This window comes from Lutra lutra, chromosome 8 (genome assembly GCF_902655055.1).
Source record: "Lutra lutra chromosome 8, mLutLut1.2, whole genome shotgun sequence".
NCBI classification, from domain to species: Eukaryota; Metazoa; Chordata; class Mammalia; order Carnivora; family Mustelidae; genus Lutra; species Lutra lutra.
This window is the reverse complement of record NC_062285.1, coordinates 1,609,031-1,630,824: the sequence shown is the minus strand read 5'-3', so window position 1 is coordinate 1,630,824 and position 21,794 is coordinate 1,609,031.

Sequence of the window (21,794 nt, the reverse complement as noted above, 5' to 3'; positions counted from 1 at the left end):
ACCATCCTTACTTCTGTGTGCTAGATGACCCCCAGCAACCTGAAGTACGCTAAGTGCCTCCCAGTTGTGAGAGGAAGAAAGTAACCAACCAAACAAAACCTGTATTTGACAAGAGACAATGTCTCAATATGACTCCACATTTCTCCTGCCTTCGCCACCATAGTTACACGAAAGCACAGTCTACATCTGCTTTTCACCCCCACCCGGAATCATGCTTTTATCCCCATCAGTGTCTCATATCAGGGTCACTGCCAACTTCCATAGTTTTACATCTGATCTTCAACGTGAAGTCCCCATCCATGGCCTCTCTAGCAATACCTGACATAGTATCATTTTAAACCTCCTTGAAACCTCTTCTTCCCTTGGTTTCCCTGCTTTCACACGCTCGTGTATTTTTCCCCATCCTTCGCTGACTGTTCCTTCTCAGTCACCTGTTCTGGAGTTTCCTAATTCTTCTTGATCACGTGATGCTACAGTGCTCCAGCTCTCGATCCTGAAACCTCTCCCCTTGCTACGCTAATTCTCCCAGTGATTTCATCCATATGTTGATTGCTCCAAATTTAGCTTACCTCAGCTCAGATGTCTAAACTGAATTTAAGACAAAAATATGCAACCATGAACTTTTTCCTCTAACTGTATACTAACCTCACACATTAAAACATCCAAAATGCATCTCTTGTTTTCCAATAAAACCATATTCCTACGGTGCTTCACTTTTCGGTAAATGGCATCTCTAAATATTTGATTACTTTAGTCCAATACCTGTGAATCATGATTGACTCCATTCTTTATTCCAAGACCCAGATGCAACACACTAAAAAAATACATTTTGTGTCTACTTTCCAATTCTGAATTTGACCTCTCCTCACTGGTACCACCCTTCAACCCCTCCATTACCGCTTGCTCAGCTGCTCGACGCTTCTCACAGCTCACCCTCTTGAGCCAGGCGCATGTTTCTCACGGCATCTACGGTGACGGTCTGCCGTGTCATGTCACCCTGTGGCTCCGCTACTGGGATTTCCAGGAAGATATATGGGACTTCTTTTCCAGATCTGTGTATCTGTTTGACTTTCCATTCCCTTTCCTCCCAACAAGAACATAAAGACACATGAGGATAAAACACGTTTTATTGACAACAATCTCCAGGCATTTTGGCTGATAGTTGGGTCAGCGTAGGGGCTCACTACGTGTTCAGATTTATAAACCAGGGCAGCCTGTGCGCTCTACAACAGAACGTTTGCTCGGCCCACAGTGCTCTGGGTCCGCACCCATCTCCTTACCTGCTCCCTCTTCCTCCTTCTTTCTCTGGGCTGTACCTCTGCTGTTGTGTAAACAGGCCAATCACACCTGCACACCAGAGACTTTGCTCTCCTGTGCCCCATGCCTGAGACCCCTGCACTGGTGCTTACACGTTTCTTCCAGGTCTTGGTTCCTTAGTTCCATGTGGTCGACTCTTGGGAGATGTTCTCATCAAGCTCGGCCACAGCTCCCACTCTACCCCTTAGCTCGCTTTCGTTCTTGTCACAGCATTTATACGTATCTGATATTATACTCGGAGGCAAACATTTGTTGTAGATGAAATTCTTTGGAGACTCTTCATGTAATAGTTTACTGTAGCCCAGGAGGCCTGCGTTTAGATTTTGTTGTCTTGCCATCAGCTGAACATGGCCAGAGCCACCACATGCCACCTCCACACTGTTATGGATGGCGACAGTGGTGTTTACTTTTCCTGCACAATGCTTTGGGACTTGCCAACCTAGAGAGTAATAAACTCACATGCCATGACATTGCTTTCACTTATTTCCTCTATCTTTACTCCTTTTATAATTAAAGCTTTATATATGTAGTGTGTTATATTATTGAAATGAAGGTATATCATTAATTTTATAATAGTAATATACTTGAATTATGAAAATGCACTCTACAAAGTATTTCTTGAAAACAAATTAAGATTCTTTTTTTTTAAGATTTTATTCATTTATTTGACAGAAACAGAGATCACAAGTGGGCAGAGGGAGACAGAGAAGCAGGCTCTCTTCCGAGCAGAGAGCCCAACATGGGACTCGATCCCAAGACCCCGGGATCATAACCCAAGCTAAAGGCAGAGGATTTAACCCACTGAGCCACTCAGGCACCCAACAAATTAAGATTCTGAGATACAGTAAGACTGTACATTTATAAGATCAGTTGTACATTTTCTATATACCCCCACTAGAATGGAAGGTTTATAAGAATTTGGAGTTTGCTACTATATCCCAGCATCTAGGATATGGTTTGGTTGGATAGTAGTCATCCAACAAGAATCTGTTGATTGAATGAATACTAAAGAACATGTGTAGGACCATGAATTAATACTGAAAATAATGACTATTCAGAAAAATATTTTATGTCGCATACCCATTGACAAAACAAAAGATTGTCATTTGCATGGTTTTTTTAAATTCAGAAATACCATTTTAAAAATATATAGACAGGACTGATAGCCCCTTTTTAAATATGTACATTGTGATTCCTAGTAAAATAAGATTTTAAGCCACGTGGTTGTCAACCATGTATTTTTCCTGTGTTTATAAGTGATTAGGTACTTGGTCCATTTATCTTCTGGGTTAAAATCTTTAATTTTTTTACTACATGCTGTCATCTCACAGAGAATATATTAATGGTAAGAATGGTAATATCTTTATAAAATAATGGCAATGAAAATTACAAAGTTGTGGTGAAAAATGAAAGAACATCTAAGTAAACTGAGAAACATACCATGCTCAGGGATTGGAAGACTCAGCACAACGAAGATTCCAGCTCTCCCAAAATGGATCTGTAAGGGGTATTTTTTTGTTTTGTTTTGTTGTTGTTTTATAGATTTATTCCTATCAAAATTCCAGAGAAGCTTTTTGTAGACATGTACAAGTTTATTCTCAAGTTGCTATGTAAGGGCACAGACCGAGTACGCCTAATATAATACTGACAACGAATAATAGAGGTTTAGGCTTCCTATGCAGATGCAGTACTCAGGAAAACATGGTATTTGCAGATAAAGATGGACATCATGGATGGAGCAGAATAGAGAACCAAGAAATAGGACAAGTGTAAGCTAAAATGATTCTGACCAAGGCACAATGGTAATTAAGTGGAAGAAGGATATGCTTTCCACAAATGGTGCCACAGCCAAAATGAATACATAAATAAACTTCAACCTTAAAAAGCACATGTTATACACAAAATAACAAAATGGATCATAAACATGTATAATTTGAAACTATAAAAATTTTAGGGAAAAGATAAAATTTTCAGGACCAGGGCAAGGCAGAGAGCTCTCAATGTGACACAAAAGCACAAGCTGTAAAATAAAAATTGATAAACGGACCTCACCAAAATGTAAACCTTACGTTCCACAAACAGTGGGGTGATGAGAGAAAAGGCGAGCCAGTGACTGAGAGAAAACATCCTCAAACCACACACGCATCAGAGGACCGGTTCCTGGAACATGGGAAGAGCACTCAAAGTCTAACGGTAACTATCGCACTCGAAGATGGGTAAGAGGCAGGAGCAACCTGAAGAGATGTCCAACATCATGACCTCTCAGGAAATGCGGATGAAGCACCTTCTGTCACTACTCACCCATCAGAGTTGGGCCCAAACAGAGTGGGGCCCAAAACATTAGCACTGACAATGTCAGAAGCCAGCATGAGCCTGGTGGGAATGGGAGGTGGTACAGGCAGCCTGAGCCCAGAGTGGCAGTTTACTGTAAAACTACACACAATGACCACACGGACCAGCAGCTGCATTCACGATCATCTATCCCAAGGACCTGAGAACTTACACTCAACACAAAAACCTATGCAAAATGTTCATAGCAGCTTTATTTACAGTAGCCGAAGCCTGGCAGTGGCCTATCTGTTCTTCAAGGGACGAAGGTTAAATAAACAGTGGCGTGTGCCCACCACAGAGCACTCAGCAATCAAAGGACAAATGGGGGATATGCCCACTTGGATGAACGTCAACAGAAATGTGCTGGGTGAACAAAGCCAGCCCGAAGAGCTCCATAATGCATGAGCCCACTGACATCACATTTTTGACATGACAGCCTTAAGAAACTGGAGAACAGGTTAGCGGTTATGGGGAGGCAGAGACAGAGGTGGGGAGAAGGAAAGAGGAATTTGGTGTGGCTCGACAAGGACAACAGAAGAGTCTGTGTGAGAGTGAGCCACGTGTGCATCATGACTGTGCTGGTGGAAATGAAAACCTGGATGTGTAAGCAGAGTGAATAGAGCTGAGTCACACACACAGAGGTCTAATAAAACTGGAAAATCCAAGATAACCAGGTTGTCTCCATGCTGATATCCTGGTTCTGACATCATGCTATTGTTTTGCCAAATGTTATTGTTATGGACAGAATTTCTGTGTCCCCCCCCCCAAAATCACATATTGAAACTGTACCCCAGATGTGATGGTATTGGGAGGTGACAGTCTTTGGGACATGATTAGGTCATGAGGGTGGAGTCCCCATGATGGGATTAGCACCCTTGTAAAAGAAACCCCAGAGAACTCGACTGCACCTTCCCACCATGTAAGGACACAGCCAGAAGACAACACAGGTGAACCAGGAAGCCAGTTCTCACCAGACACTAGACCTGCCGATGCCTTGATCCTCCTGAACCACAAGGTGTCTGTCATCTGTGACCCACCCGGTCAGTGGTTAAGGCAGCCCCAGCAAAGACAGCCACCCCTAGGGGAAATGGGGTACACATGGATAATGGATGCATCTGATCTCTCTCTGTACTCTTTGTTACAAATAACTGTGAATTTAAAATTATCTCAATAAAAATTATAATCAAAAATGAAATGCTATATAGAAGCCCCATCTATGATGTATGTTAAACTCCCAGAAAAGAAAAGAAAGAGGAAGGAAGGGAGGGAGAGGGAGGAGGGAAGGAGAAAGAGAGAGAGAGAGGGAGGGAGGCAGGAAGGAAGGGAGGGAGGGAGGGTGAGTTAATTGTTTAAATAAGTTAAATAATAACATATTTTAGAGTAACTCCAGGAGGTTCTTGACCATGTATCTGCCACCCCATCAAGTGGTCCCATGCCCCAGCCTTCTGCCTCACTATTGATTTTTAGCTGTTTTGTTTGTTTTCTATTGGTATGGCTCTTTTCCTATGAAGTTCTACTGAACCATTAAAAAAAGGAAAGATGTGTCTCGATTGATCATCATAACAGAACCATTTTGATCATATAGAAATGATAATATTTTCAGCCAGATGTCCTGGAGGGATTTTCCAGTAATACAAGGATATCGTGTAGCAAGAGTAATCTTCCATGGGGGTCTTCTCCAGAGCACCTGGAAACTGCCCAAGCTAGGCAGGGTGAGCCCGGGCTCTGGTTCCTTCCTCTAAGAGTGACCAGGTAAGACTGAGGTCTGGCAGTATCCTTCTGGTGGGGATCACTGAAGAACTTCCTACCATTTCTGGTTCTTAATTCAAATCTAGAATAACCCTGCCAAGGGGGTGGGTTGATGGTCTTGAAAATGGCTCACCGTCAATATAGAACACACTGTAGCCAGTGTGAATATAAATAATTTTAAAATGTTTCCATTTCTGAAAATAGAATTCCAATAACTGCATCTGGTCACTGCAGTAGTCATACAACAATTAAATTATAAATTTTCTGCACAGACAACTGCTTCACATGGCGACGAATTTTAACATCAGTTTAGGGTGAGAAACGCAATGATCTATTGATGAAATCTGAAAAGTGATTTCCATGGGACCTGATTTTCAGAAAGATGTGGCTAGAAGAAATCCACTTTGAGACCTTTAGCTTCTCGTGTATACAGAAACTTTTACTAGAATATCTTCTGGGATCATTAGTCAAAACCTTGATTAAACTGGTCTTTTGCTTCTCATCCTTGGAAGGCACTTCCACACCTTTGCTGATTTTATCAGTGAATAGCTGTTCGGATGTATTTCACTCAAAGTGTCCTTCCTAAATTAAATCAATTCGGCAAATGATGAAGCCATGAATGTTTTGGTGGTTGGTGCTGCTACTGTTGGGTCGTGGGATTTCCATTCTAAGGTGTCTGTCACACACCGATGGGACCGGTGCTGGGGCTGTGATCTGGCAATTACACCGAAGAAAGGAAGCCGGTTGCTCTTAAGAACTGCAGCCTGACGTGATTGATGTTGCCATCTCTCTGCATATCCCACAACCTAGAAGTGGCCCCCTTACGCAGGGATGGTCCTGTGCGGTTCCCCAATAACCCCAAAGGATGCACTGAGTACCCTGAATGACAGGCCAGAAAAGCACCTGGAATCCAACCCTGTCCTAACATAAAAACTGCTTTCCCAACCACAGGAAGGACACAGTTGAGGTACGAACCACAGTGTCCCTGCTAGGGCTGGCTTTGACAACGCCACTTCTAGCCACGTGCGTAGAGTGTGCTGAAGGTGACTGATAGAAAGCCCCAAGGATTCCCAGCTCCACAGAAGAGGAAACTAATTTTCAAATGATTTAAATACTACCCAGGTTCACAGAGTCATTTTCTCAAATCCCACACCACTCTAGCTACGACCTGAGTCCCAAATTCCAAAGGTGACGTCTGATTCGCTCCCAGTTTTTGGTGTTTTCTGGGCTTGTGCAGAAGGGGAGTGTGGAATAGATGAGAATATGAAACTCTACAGCAGGTGGCAGACCCTCTGCGGATAGCATGTCTGGCCTCCAGAGAGATAGTGCCACTCCAGGGGAACTGGAGAGTCACAGAAAACAATGCCTAATTCTGACATGAGACAGGAAGAGCCCATCAGCAGAACAGTCCCTGGGCCAGGGCAGCGCACCCTCAGGAGGGCTGGGGTCCCAGCACGGCTCCATCACTTGCCAGCTGAACGACTTCTCTCCACACGGTGTTCACTAGACCCCAGTGTGTACCTAAGAAGAACACGGTTGTAGGAACAGAATATGACAATCCACACGAAGTGATTGATACATTGTTCTGTCCACGGTAATTACCTACTGCTGGTTAGCTGCTGTGGGCGTGGTCATGGAACCTGCCGCTGCTTTCATTACTATTAACCCAAGGAAACTGTCATACCTACTTTTCCAAATCCAGGGTTTAGTAAATGGTGGAAAATCACATTCTCTGACTTAGTTGCCTACAAGATGCTCTCTATGCTGCTGATTCATGTGTAACGCTACTAGAAGTGTGACATACACCTGTAAAGACACACTGTTACCCCGTGGAAACAAACCACGGACACAGTGTAGAGAGACACTTCTTAGCTTTAAAGTGAAGGAGTGCTGTTTTATCTTCACTTGACTTGAATATTACCGCACAGTAACAAGGAAAATCAGAGATGCAAAATCTCGATTTAATAAAAGTGAAAGATAACCCCAACACCATCTGTAATTCCTGCACATAGCGGCAAAGCTCCACAAAGACAACAGAGGAAAGCTGTCCAATAAGGGGTGACCAAAAGGAGCAAAGATCTGTCTGACCTCAGATTTCTCCAGAACAAAATTAATTCTAGGAGATGGTGACACTCCCGTTGTAGAGAGTATGCAGGGAAAGAAGGTGTGAACCAAGAGTCTTAAAAGCAGCCAAACTGTAACTCAAGGTAAAGAGCCATAAAATAAAACACTTCAAGACAAAACACACACACACACACACACACACACACACACGTGCTGGAGGACAAAATTCAACTAATGAAAGACAAGTGGAAAAAACACTGTCAAAGAAACGTCAATGGTAAGGAGTTTATCTTACTATAAGACAAACCAAAATGAGTATGTTATTTATGGGTAAAGAACAGAATGTTCATGTCATAAGCCTTAGTAATACAGAAACAATACAACAGTTTTGAGGAAAGACATAAGGCAGTGGGAGACAGTGCACTGCAAGCAAGTGGGTGTCATCATCCGTTACGCCCAACAGCGGAGTGACGGGAGCTGAAGACGATAAATCAGAAAACTGTAAGTAAATATGAGCAAAATGGTAAAGAGTAAGAAATGTGTTTTTCTCACTGAAATTAAGTAGTGAAATTAAGAGAAGAATATGGAGGGAACGGAAATATATTGATTGCATTCTTACACCTGGTGTGGGATCACACTTGATCTTAGCCAAAAGGCCAAGAAGTGATCACATGGTGTGGAATCAGCTTATACTACATAAAAATATGAAATTGTGGCTAAAATATAGCATTACAGATATTTATGTAGATTTGATGCAATCCCAATCACACATCAGCGTTTATCAAAAATTTCAGCAGAAATACAAAGGACCAAGAACTACCAAGGGAATTTTGACACACCCAAAAGACCTAACACTGCCAGCTATCAAGACTTGTTGTAAAAAGATAACATGGCATCAGCACCAGGACTGACTGACTAGCCAACGGAACTCAGCAGTGAATCTGAACCAGACACACCTACATGGGTGGACGACCAAGGCATTGCCAGATACAGTGGGAAAAACAGTACATTTTTCAGTAAGTAATTTTCTGTGAAAAAGTGCATTCGTTTTCTTTGGTGCCTTAAGAAATTATCAGACATTCAGTCACTTAGAAGAATCCGAATATATTACTCACCATTTTTGTGGGCACAGGTAGAGGTTAGCTGGGTCCTGTGCTGGGTCCTCTGCTCAGGCCCTCCCAAGGCTGCACTAGAAGCACTGGTCAGGGGTGGGGACTCTCTGTCCTCTTCTAGGCACACAGGGTTGTTGCTGGAATTCATTTCCTTGTGGTTGTTCAACTCAGGCCCTCAGCTGATAGAGACCATCTGCTGCTCTTACACATAGGGGCCCCTCTCCAAAATGGCAGCTCACGCCTTCAAGGCCAGCAGAATTTTGCTCATGCTTTCAATCTCTCCCTTCAAAAAGGGCCAAGTCCCTTAGAAGGGCTCATGTAATTAAATCAGATCTACTTAGAATGAGCTCCCTTTTAATTAAATCAAAGTAACTGATTTGGGGCCTTAATGACATCTGAAATATTACTTTTCCTTTATGCTATACCATAACCTAATCAAGAGTAAAATTCATCATCCTTATAATTGTCCATATATTTTAGGAGAAGAAATTATACCAGATACCAGGGCCAGGGAGCTCCCCAGGCCACTGAGAATTCTCCCCACCATAACGGGACATCCAGAGACAAAAGGAAGCTAAAAGCCTGCCTCACCCTATGAACAAAACTCAATTCGTCCTCACTGCACCCTGTCAACAAAAGTCAGTAGTTTGCAGATGTAAGTGTCAAAGAAAAATCAGTGTTTTAACAAAAATGTAGGACAATGTCTTAGTGACCTTGGTTTAGGCAGATATCCCTTAAATGGGAAAAGAAAACCACTAACAAAGAAAAATGATAAATAGTACCGTTTTAAAGTTAAGAACTTTTGTTTATTCAAACATAATAAAAGTAACATAAAGTTAAACCCAAAATGCAAGAAGACATTTGTGATGTAAACATAAAACCAACAAAAGACTCATCCACAACATGAAAGAATGCCTCCATATCATTATGGAAAACAAGGAAAATGCTGCAGTACCTACACTGGGCAAAAGATGTGAAAAGCCAAATGCAAAAACATTCAAAAATGCAAAAAAAAAAAAAAAAAAAAAAAGAAAGAAAGAAAGAAAAAAGCACAGGAGAATTCTCACCTTGATTAACAATAAGAAAAATGCAAGTTAAAAACACAATAAAATATAACAACACTTACCAGAGTGGTTAAATTTTTAAAAAGATACAAATGTTCAGTATTATAGAGCACATGAAGGTGCTAGAGACACACACTGCTGGAAAAGCAGTTGTCAGCACCGGATCAAATGGAACATACCGTACTCACACGCGGTGATCACACTCTTGGTTACCCCAATAAACAGATGTCTAAACATGAAACATACATGCACCGTAAGACAAACAAATCCTAGCAAGTTACTGCTAATGCCCATAAAATGTAAACCACCCAGTGCCCTCCAGTAGAAGACGGATGCACTGTGGTGTATGTATAACAATGAGACGACATCCCAAACATGAAGTTGAGCAAAGTAAGTCATGAAAGAGAAAACGCAGAGTAGGCAACGTATATACGACACCAAAAAATAGGGAAGTAAAACCTACAGCATTAGAAGTCAACATTAAAGTCACCCTTAAAGATGACAACAATTGAAGGGAGCTGAGGGCAGAGTCTAAAGTTTGGGGAATGTTCTCTCTTGAACAGGATGCCATTTACACAAATGTCCAAGATTATGAAAGTTCTTTGAAATGCCCACTTCTATAATGTTTGCACTTCTATGTAAATTATACTGCAAAATAATTTTTTTTACAAATGGGATGGATGTCTCCAATTGTGGTACATTTCCAAAATTAAAATGATGATAAAAGATATCACAAGTCATTGCAACCACACACACAAAAGAGAGAGAGAAAAGAAAAGGAAGGGAAAGGAAAAGAAAGGAAAGGAGATGAGAGGAAAGGAGAGGAAAGGAAAGGGGAGAAAAAAAAAACCAGGGTTACAGCTTGATATCAGACAAACTTTTATTATTTATAACAGAAAGAGAAAACGAGAGAGGGAGAGGAGAATGTGTTCACAGTGCTAAAAGTTTGAAACACAGTGAAATGTCCAACGATTTTGCATATATATGCAAAAAAAAAAAACACCTAAACTGGTCATCCATGAAAATGGGAGTATAAGGACCTCTGAAAGTTTGCATCTTCATAAAAGCAACCAAAAAATGGCAAAAATTCTCACAATCAACATTTTCAAAATTCTGGAAATGAATCAAAAGCTGGCTACAGCAATAAAAGAAAATATGGTATTTGCATAAAAATAGACAATCTTATCCAATGAAACAGAATTGCGAATTCAAAAATAAACATATACATCCATGGGCAATTGATTTTGACGGGGACGCCCATCACATCCAGCGGGAACGCACAGTCTCTTTAGCAAGCGGTGCTGGGATCACCGCCTGTCCACGCAAAGCCAAGAATGAAGGCGCCCCTCTCCCTCAACCACACACAAACTCCACTCAAGACCCAAAGACACGCAAACGGCCAGCAAGTGCAGGAAACGATGCCGGATCTAGTAAGTCAGGAGAGAAATGCAGCGCCCGGCCCCTCGCGGTCCGACAGCCGCCGGGAACAGAGCCGCCAGAGTGAACTTTCAGTGGCAGGTGTTGGCGAGGACCTGGAGAAGCTGAAAGGACCCGCGGGAGGCGCAGCGCCGCGGCCACCAACACCCAACGCGCCGCCCGGGACCCAGGTCAAAGGCTGCGGCTGGAGCCGGCCGCGCAGGCGGACGGGAGGCCCCGGCGCCCAGAAGCAGGTAGGAGCCGCCGCCACGAGCCAGGCCGCTGCGGGGACACCCGAGCCTGAAGGCGACGCTTGGCGCGCTCATGAGGCTCCCCGGCTTTCGGACCTGTCCCCGAGGGCCGAGCCCGGCATCTCTGGCCTGCAGACCCCGGCATGGGTCTGGACACCCCAGCCCGCGCCCTAAGCCCCAGGCCCCAGGCCCCAGGCCCGGCCCCGCACCGGAGAAGCCACCCCCAGAGACCCCCCACCACAGCCAGGCCCCGGCCGGCGGACAGGCTCACCAGCGGCACGGGGCAGCCTCCGCCGTCCCTGCTCAGGCCGCGTCCGTGGGGCTCCCACTCCCGGGGCGCCCGCGTCCCCTGTGGACCGGCTCCGGCGTTGGACCCCGGCTTCCGCGGGCGCGCCCTGCGTCCTCCTGACGGCTTCTCTCCGCGGCCGGGTTTGCGCTGCCCCAGGGGCCCCTCCTCGAGGCTGGCCCTGGAGGTCCGCGGGTCGTCCTGCCGCTGTAGCCTCGGCAGGAAGCGCCCTCGAGGCCGCCTGCCGCGAGGAGCCGCTGCCCACGCCCCGCCCCCAGGGCCGCGCTCCGGGGAGACACGTGTCCTCGCCCAGGCCAGGGGCCGAGACCTTCCCGCGCTCCCTTGGCCCGCAGGAGGGGAGCAGTCGCGTGTGTTTGCCTGGTGTGCACGGAGCCGCTGTGAGCGCCGAACGGGCACATGTAGGACTATGTGTAGGGTCGTGCGTGTCTAGTTGTACAGAGACAGTTGTGTGTGGGTGTGTGTATTTACTGTGTTTAAATATACGTGTTTCCTCAAAAGGAAACTCACCATTTCTTAAACATGAAAAGATGCTCAAACTCCTTTTTAATAATAGCAATAAAATTTTGGAGTCAATTGAGAAACAATCTTTCACCAAGTTGAGTGGTAACGATGACAGATGATGCATGGGGATGGAAAGATAAAGTGGAAGGATGGATGGATGGATGGAGGGATGGAGGGATGGATGGACGATAGATAGGTGGATGGAGGGAGGGAGAAGGGGGGGAGGGATAGATGATAGATAAGGTGGATGCCTGGAGAGACGGATGGATGGTCAGACAGACAGACATCAGAGAATAGGAAAATAGATCATCTTCTCTATTGTTTGAGAGGATAGATAAAGCAGTAGAACTCAACGAAGGTGGTTTCGCACGGTGCATACATGTGCCAGTGTGTGCAGACGCCCCGACCCAGCATGCATTTTGTGGCTCTGCTCCCACCTGTGGGAAATGAGGCATGTACAAATTGTGGCAGCGTGGTTTGCACACACGAACTGGAGAAGACATAAACACCCATTAGCGGAAGATGTGTTAAATACGTTATGTACATCAATAAAACAGAGTGCCCCGTGGGGAGCATTTAAGAGAAAGAGGCAGCTGTACACACTGAAACAGAGAGACAGCCAAAAATTACTGAGTAGAAACAAGTGAATGTGAGTCTACGCATGTTTGTAAATGAAAACAAATGTGAAAGTAGTAAAACTTGTTACTTATTTTTTAAAATATTTTATTTCTTTCTTTGAGAGAGAGACAGGGAACGAGAGAGAGCATGAGTGGGGGCAGGGAGTAGCAGCAGCAGAGGAAGAAGGAGAAGCAGGCTCGTCCTTGAGCAGGGAGCCGGATGCGGGACTCCATCCCAGGACGCTGGGATCATGACTTGAGAGGAAGGCAGACAGTCAAGTTGCTGAGCCGCCCCAGGAACCCCATTACTTCTGAGGAGGAACATGGATAGATGGGACCAAAGATGCTTGCTTTCACCTTTTATACTCTGTAGCTTTGCATATGTCACTGACTCCACGAAGTAAAAGTCAGGGAAGTAGACAAGCACTCACACGGATAACGAGGAAACGTGCACAGGCTCTGCGGCCAGGCTCTGGTCAAATCTCGAGTTATGCCTGAACAGCCTGCGACTTCGGGTCTGCTCCTTCAGCACCTGGGGCGTCGCTGTGCTTATCAGTTAAATGAACTCAGGACTCCAGGAGAACAAGCATTTCCATGCTCATTTGGTCTCTGGTCCTGCATGAGCTGTTCTTCTTGGAAGGTAAATGTGACAGAGGCCAGTGTTTTTCTCTGGTTTGGGTCATTATCATTGTTATTTTTTATTCATTGGCACCACCGCCAGCCATCAGCTGGCTCACCGAGAAGTCCGACCCGGGAAGGAGACATGTTGCACAAAAGCCTCCCTTGCGTCCTTCCCAGTGTGAGTAAGATACAGACCCTGCCTTCCGTGTCTTCAGGCTCCTCAAAGAACAACAGCAGTCGGATCAGGACAGCGCGGATTGTCTATCAAATGCTTGGGAGGGCTTCTCCTTGTAGCTTTTTTGTTGCCGCTTCATGCCACTGACACCTTCTGAATAAATGCTTTCTTTCTTTTTTTTTTTTGCATGATCTCACTGTCTTCGGTAGCTTCTCAAAGTGTGTACACCCCAAAATGAAGTTCTGCGATTTTAAAAACAAATTCATTATCCACAAATTGTTGCCTAGGAAAGGAACCATTTAGAGGAAATTACAGATGCACAGATTGGTGTGAACGGCTGCTCATCATTTTCCAATTAGCCCCTGTTTCGGGGTGTGTGTGTGTTACGTTCATCCCTTAACTCTCCCCCTTCTCTGGTTGTGGTTTCCAGGGGTTAGCTTGTTTCTCACATCCTCGCTGCTGTTTATGCGAGATTCTGACTGTGGGTGAGTCTATTGGCCCCACCCTGAAGCCTTTTGTGGAAAACAGACCATCTTGAGTATTAAATTTAGATCACCAAGTGTGAGTGGGGGATGTGAGTGGGAATGACCTTGGTTTGCCCACTCAGCTGTATGGAAAGCGAGTTTTGAGTGAGAAATTGATGAGTCCTGAAAGGCGACAGAAAGAAGGAGCATCAGAGATTGCTTGACTGAGCCGCGGCAGGAAAACTGAGGCTTGGGAAGCAGGGAGCCGGAGGTCATCCCCACTGGCATGTCTGCATCTATGGGGGAAAGCACTTCTTCCCCCAAAAGGTGTGTTCTGATGCAAGACATGCTGAGGCGACTCAAGGGACTGAAACACTTGGAAAGTGTTGTCATATGTAATATAAATGTTGGATCTATTTTAAGAAACATGGGATTTTCATCCTATTGTCCATGCACCACAGAAGCCAATAACAGAAGGAGTTATTAGTCATTTTACATTTCTTATGATCAATCTCAACACAGGCCCGTTTTTTTCACACATGAGTTAAATAACCGTATTTGTGTGGGTGATGACTTCAAATTTCCTATTAAGTTTGAAATTCCATGATATCATTAAGAATTAATGAACAAAAAAGGTAAAACTTAAGAAGTCAAAAAATAGTTTCCTCTTAAAAAACAAAGGAACGACAATAATAGTGCAAATATTTTGATATCTTTATTTACTTAATATGCTCTCTTCAGAATTTTCTCATATTCTTAGCAATGTTTGCAAATACCTGCTCATGATCCTGTCAGACGCTCCACAGAGCCAAGGTAGCCGGTCTCCTGACGATATACATTATATCGCTTTTCATTTTTACTGTTCCATATAATGGCTACATAAACATGATTTTGTATGTATATTTACACATATCATTATTTCTTTAGAATAAGCATTGGGAAAGAAATTGCTATTTCAATGCTTATAAGTTATATTAAGGATTTTCCTAACTTACCTTGAGAACAACTGCACACATTATAGTTTCTTGAAAGAATTATTGATGACTAATGCCAGTAAAAAAAAAAAAGTAAAGAATGAATGAAGAGTAGGGGTTATCTATGAGTTCTGTCGCTCTCTTTTGACTGAAAAAAGATCGCTTTCTGAGGAAATCTGGCTGACATGCTCTCCTGCCCTTTCCAGACAATTAGGGTAAAGTAAGCATGGTTTCACTAGGGCACAGCCTAGAAAGATGATGCAAAACCACTTCCACTACAAAATTGTTTTTGTCCAATCTTTTCCTATGCCAGATCTTCGGAAGAGCAAGCGTCCCACTTGTACCTGAATCTCAGAACAGAAATGAGGCAGAGAACTCCAGTACTTTAGAGACCAAAGAAATCAGAGTTTAATTGATTTATTTCACAGATAAAAGATATGAGATCGGTCTAGAACTTGTTAGGACTTGCTGAACATTATCCCAGCTTATAGAATCCCAATAGCAATATCAACACATTTGATGACATTTAACAGAAATTAGAACTGCATGGCAAGAAAACCACATAAGTTCTGTGAAACAAAAATAACAAACATACAAAAGCCAAAAAAAAGCTCAGCCTCCTTAGTTCATAAATTGTACTTGCAATGAGGAATACCATCCAACATAAGAGTGGCTACAATGTATAGACAGTAACTTGCAAACTAAGCAAAGCTATATTAAATAGCTTGTCTTTACTAATAATTAAGTTACTACTATTTTTAATATTTCCTGTTGGCAATGAGTTTTCATATCCCAAGTATGGAAGAGTGGTTCAACATTAGAAAATCAATTCATGTAATCCATCATATTAACAGGGTAAAAAAAATATATCATGACCATATCAACAGATGCAGAGAAAGCATTTGAGTAAATTCAACACCCATTCATGGTAACAGTTCTTAGCAAACTACTAAAAGGAGGAACTTCCTTAGCTTGATAAAGAATATCTACAAAATCCTGCAGTCAATATAATACTTGATGATGAGGAACTTGAAGCCCTCCCTCTAAGATCAAGCACAAGGCAGGGAATTCCCCTCTTCCCACTCCTCATGAACGTCCTTCTGGAGGTGAAGGCTAATTCAGTAAGAAAAAGGGGGGGGGGGGGCAGGGAATAAGAGGTATAGAATTAGAAAGGTAGAAATAAAACTGACCTTTTTTTTGTTGCAGATGATATGTTCATCTATGTAGAAAATGTTAAAAATTAACAAAAAAACTCCCAGAATTAATGAGCAGTTATAGCAAGATTATAGGATACAAGGTGAATATGCAAGAGTAAGTCACTCTCTTTTTAGATACCAACACGGAACTAATGGAATTTGAAATTAAAAACATAATATGAGGGACATCTGGGTGGCTCAGTCGGTTAAGCCTCTGCCTTCAGCTTGGGTCATGATCTCAGGGTCCTGGGATCGAGTCCTGCAACAGGCTCTCTGCTCAGTGGGAGCTTCTCCCTCCCTCCCTGCTTCTCCCTTTCCCTGCCCCCCATTTGTGTTCTCTCTCAGTATCTCTCTCTCTTTTTGTCTCAAATAAATAATTTTTTAAAAATCTTTTGAAAAATTAAAAAAAAAAATTTAAAGCCTAACAAAATTTATATGAAAAAAGTTATAAACTATAAAACATTGGCTAAATAAGTTCAAGAAGGTAAGTAAATGGAAAGATATTTCACGTTCATTTATAGGAAGCCTTAATTAATACTGTCTGGTTGAGATGTCAGTTTCTCCTAACTTGACCTACAGATTCAATGCAATTTCAATGAAAATCCCAGCAAGTCATTTTGTAGATATAGACAGAGTGATTCTATAATTTATATGGCGAGGAGTAAGACCCAGAATATACAACAAAATACTGAAGGAGAAGAACAAATTTGGAGACTGATACTACCTGATGTCATGATCTGCTGTAACACTACCATAGTCAGAACAGCCTGCTATTCCCTCTTCCGAGATATGCGACAATACTCATAAATCTAAAAGCATTAATCTAAGCGAAATGAGCCAATCACAGAAGGAAAAACACTGCATGATCTCACTTACATGTGGAATCTTAAATACGCAAATTCTCAGAAGCAGCGTACAGAAAGATGGTGCTCAGAGGTTGGATGAGGGAGAAATGGGGAGTCAGTGTTCAATGGGTAAAAAGCTGCAGTTATACAAGAAGAGTTAGTTGTAAAGATCTCCTGTGCATCATGGAGCCTATATACGCTGTGCTGTGCACTTAAAAATGTGCTAACAGGGTGGCCTTCATGGCGAGTGTTCCTGTCACACACAGGGGTGAGTGTAAGAGGGGACCTGGAGATGGTGGATGTTTATTACCTTGATCGTGCTGATGGCATCACAGATGTATGCTAACTGGCCACACTCACAGAGTTGTAGATACTTTGTAGTTATTTGTGTATCGGTTTTACCCCAGTAAATTTTGTTTAGAAGATGCTATGGTGCGGGTTGGTGAAAAAAACGGCCACATGGGTCCACAGAACAAAATAGAGAATACAGAAACGCGTGTGCACAGATAGAGCCGACTGATCTTGGCAAAGGAGCAAAGGCAACACAACGGAGGAAGGACAACGTCTCCAACGGATGGTGCTGAGCAAGTGGAAATCGTCGTGTGACCAAACGAGTTTAGACATAGAGCTACCTAACTTCACAAAAGTCAACTCAAAATGGGCCATATATTTAAATGTAAGGAACTATAAAGCTCCTAGAGATAACAGGAGATAATCTACCCATGCTTGGGTTTGCTGATGACTTCTTGAATATAATACTGAAAGTGCGGTCATGAAAAAAAATTGATAAGTTGGACTTAATTAAAACTAAATACTTGTGCTCTGAGAAGACAAGCCACAGGCTGGGAGGAAATATTTTCAAAAGACGTATCTGATCAAGGACTGCTATCCAAAATATACAAATAACTCTTAACACTCAATAATTAGAACACAGGGGCACCTGGGTGGCTCAGTGGTTTAAGCCTCTGCCTTCGGCTCAGGTCATGATCTCGGGGTCCTGGGATTGAGCCCTGCATCAGGCTCTCTGCTCAGCAGGGAGCCTGCTTCCTCCTCTCTCTCTGTCTGCCTCTCTGCCTACTTGTGATCTCTCTCTCTCTCTGTCAAATAAATAAATGAAATCTTTAAAAAAATAATAATAATAATAATTAGAACACAAAAATTTAATCCAAAAATGGACCAAGGACCTGAGTAGACGGCTCATTAAAATATACATACAGATGGCAAAAAAGCCTATGCAAAAATGTTCCACGTCATATGTCATCATGGAAATACAAATTAAAATAAGACTGAGGTACCACTACACACTTACTAGATTGGCTAAAGTCCAAAACACGGACAACACCAAATGTTGGCAAGGACGTGGGACCACAGGAACTCAGTCACTGCTGGTGGAATGGAGAAGGGTGCGACAGACAGGTTGGTGGCCCTTTATACAGCTAAATCTACTCTTATCCTATCAGAAATTGTGCTCCTCAGTGTTTACCCAAAGGCATTGAAAACGCATATCCACACCAAAACCCACACACAAGTATTTATTGTGGTTTTGTTCAGAGTCACCAAAACCTGGAAGCACCTGAGGCATCCTCCAGCAGGGGACGGATGAGTGACCATGGCCCATCCGGACAGCGGACACTATTCAGCAATAAAACAAAACAAGCTGACAATCCATGAGAAGACATGGGGAACCTTAAAAACACATCCCTGTGTGAAAGACGCTGGTCTGAAACAGCTGCATACGGTGTGGTTTCAACAGTATGATATTCCTGCAAAGACGAAACTGAGGACACAGTGAAAATCAGGGTTGCCAGAACTTGGGGCAGTGGGGGTGGGGGGCGGTACATAAGGTATTTTTAGTGAAGTGAAACTATTCTGTACGATGTTGTAACTGTGGTTATACGTCACTACACGTTTGTCCAAAACACAGTACCAAGACTGACCCCTGATATGAGCTTTGGACTCAGAGTGGTAGGGACACGTGTACACTGGTTCATTGTTTACAGAAAATACCACCTGGTGGGGGACACTGATCGTGGGGGCTCTGGGGAGAGAGTGTTTGGGAACTCTACTTTCTACAGAACTTTCCTGTGAACCTAAAACTGCTCTGAAAAGTAAAGTCCATACTAAAAGCAGACGAGCAAAAACCAAAATGTACATGTGAAAAAATAAAGTTGATGTAATTACAAATTGGTAAAAAACTTCCAGGATCGTCATTTAGTATATGGATCAAAAATTTTAAAAGCGGTTTCTGGCAGGCCAGTAATTTACTTTCAAGGATGCCATTCAAAGGTAATAATCATGGATATCATCTTTTTAGTAAGGCTTGTGTCCATTTTTAAGACACTTTAATGAGTAATATATGTAATTGAGGAGTTATAAACTCAAGTAGATGTTTATGCCCGTTTTTTATCTGACATTTCTAAACTTTTGCCTTTGTTTGATTCTTTGCAACAGGATCCTGGACTTTTCTCCCTGGCCTTCTGGTGCGGGCTTCACTCACCCTGGACTGGATGCCTGTGTCTGGCTTCCTCTCCTCCCTCGTGCGTACCGGAGTGCAAGTCACAACAGGAGCGCAGAGCTTGTGATAAGCAAAACCATGCCAGCACTCGCAGCTGCTTCTCTTGCTTCTCCTGGCAAGAACCCAAGAGGTCATGCGGTACCTCCCAAGTCCCCGGCATGTCAGCTGACCACACAGCTCACCTAATGAGCAGGACTGCTTTGCCTGGCTTTCTCTCATAACTCCTTCTGACTTACAAACTTCACTCTCTTCTCTGTGTTTCAACACAATAAATGTGCATCTTATGTTGCTCTACCACAAAACTGTCTTTCAGATACTTTCCTGTTGCACTATATCTTGCAATAATTTCAGAAAAGTGTTCATTGTTCTGAGGAGCTCTTGGGAGGGCTCCACTTCTTCATCTAAAAAGCATTATTTTGCACTATTTCTCATCATGCTGATGGTACCTGACATCTCTGTTCCTGAACTTGGATCTGACCTTCGGTTCGTCACTGATGATCTCCTCCTGTCAGACATAAGTGCCGTTGGCCTTTCTTGCTTTATGAAAGTCAAGTTTTATTTTTTATTTTCATTTACTTATTTAATCAATTTATTTATTTTATTTTTTTCTAAAGATTTTGTTTATTTATTTGACAGACTGAGATCGCAAGTAGGCAGAGAGGCAGGCAGAGAGAGGAGGAAGCAGGCTCCCCACTGAGCAGAGAGCCCGATGCGGGGCTCGATCCCAGGACACTGAGATCATGACCTGAGCCAAAGGCAGAAGCTTAACCCACTGAGCCACCCAGGAGCCCCATCAATTTATTTTTTGAGACACAGAGAGAGCACCTGAGTGGAGCAGTAGTGGGAGAGGGAGAAAGAGAATCTCAAGCAGGCTGCACACCGAGTGCAGAGTACGTACGACGCAGGGCTCGATCTCACAACCCTGAGATCATGACCTGGGCTGAAATCAAGAGTCTGGTGCTCAACCGTCTGAGCCCCCCGGGAGCACCGAATGTCAAGTTTTAATTCCTCTGGTTCAAGTTTGCCTGAAACAGCACTTGATCCTAGTCTGGATATTTTTAAGGTTTTTGTTTTGTTTTGTTTTGTTTTAACCACTTCTGTTTTGTTTTTCTTAACTCTTTGTTCATTTAAAAATTTTCAGCTAAGGTGTATAATGTTCCTTCTGTAGCTCATCCCTGATATCAAATTTAAAATGCGTTACAGATGAGAAGGGACTGCTTAGTGGGTAGACTATTTTCTTTTGGGGTGACGAATGCATTTTAGAAACGGAAGTGGTGGTTGGTACAGCTCTGTCAGTATACTAAGTGCCATGGAGTTGTGCACTTTGCTTAAAATGGTGAATTTTGTGTTACATGAATTTTACCTCAATAAAACAAATCATACTTCAAATAAATAAAATGCATTACTCTCAATTTAATCTTGCATAAAATGGTTTTTTAAGTAAGAAATTATTCGTAATAAGAAGAGAGATTAAATGCTTTCACTTTTATCTCCAGTAGAATGTTTCTATTTAAATGAGAACAATAGAACCAGAAAAACTACAGCACAAGACCCTAAAAAGAATCCTATTTTAATTGCTGGAATCGCCCCAGAAAATTAAAAAAACTTGTGCAAACAATTTCTTGGCATTCAGGACGGTTGGTCTCCAGCCTCGTCTAAGCCCTGCACCAGCGAGATGTCCGTCGTGCGTTTATATCCAGTGAACCGTTGGACGTGTACCCCAGACTTTGACCACCGGCAGAGCTGGACAAAGTATTAGCTCACCAGACTTTCCATCTGGGACCTTGCATGGGGCAAGAACCTCAATTTTCCCTCGCCACCCCCAGGCTTCCTTCCTGTGTTCACGGTGGCATTAGTGAGGTCACACCCATGAAAGTGTCCTGTACGTGCACAACATACCGCGGAGACACTGGGTATGCTCATGAGAGTCAGGGTCTCTGCAGCGGGAAGTTCCCTGTGGACAGTCTGGAAACATTCTCACAGTCGGTGCGGACCAAAGTCACACAGGCACCGCGTTTGAGACCGTTTGGAAAAGGCAGCGCAGTAAGGGTCCACGTTGTCCTTCAGGAGTGCGGACCCGCTGTGTTTGGCTCCAGCGCTGTTCTGGGACGGCGCTGCGGTCCTGCTCGTCTGCCACAGCGTGATCGATGGCCTCGCCGTCGTGTGACTGATGGTGCGTCAGGCAGAACAGACATCTTCGGATCATCTCGTCCTGGTAGGTTGAAAAGACGGGAAAACCCCCTAAGGGCTCCCGCTTGCACTCCTTCTTTGCAGA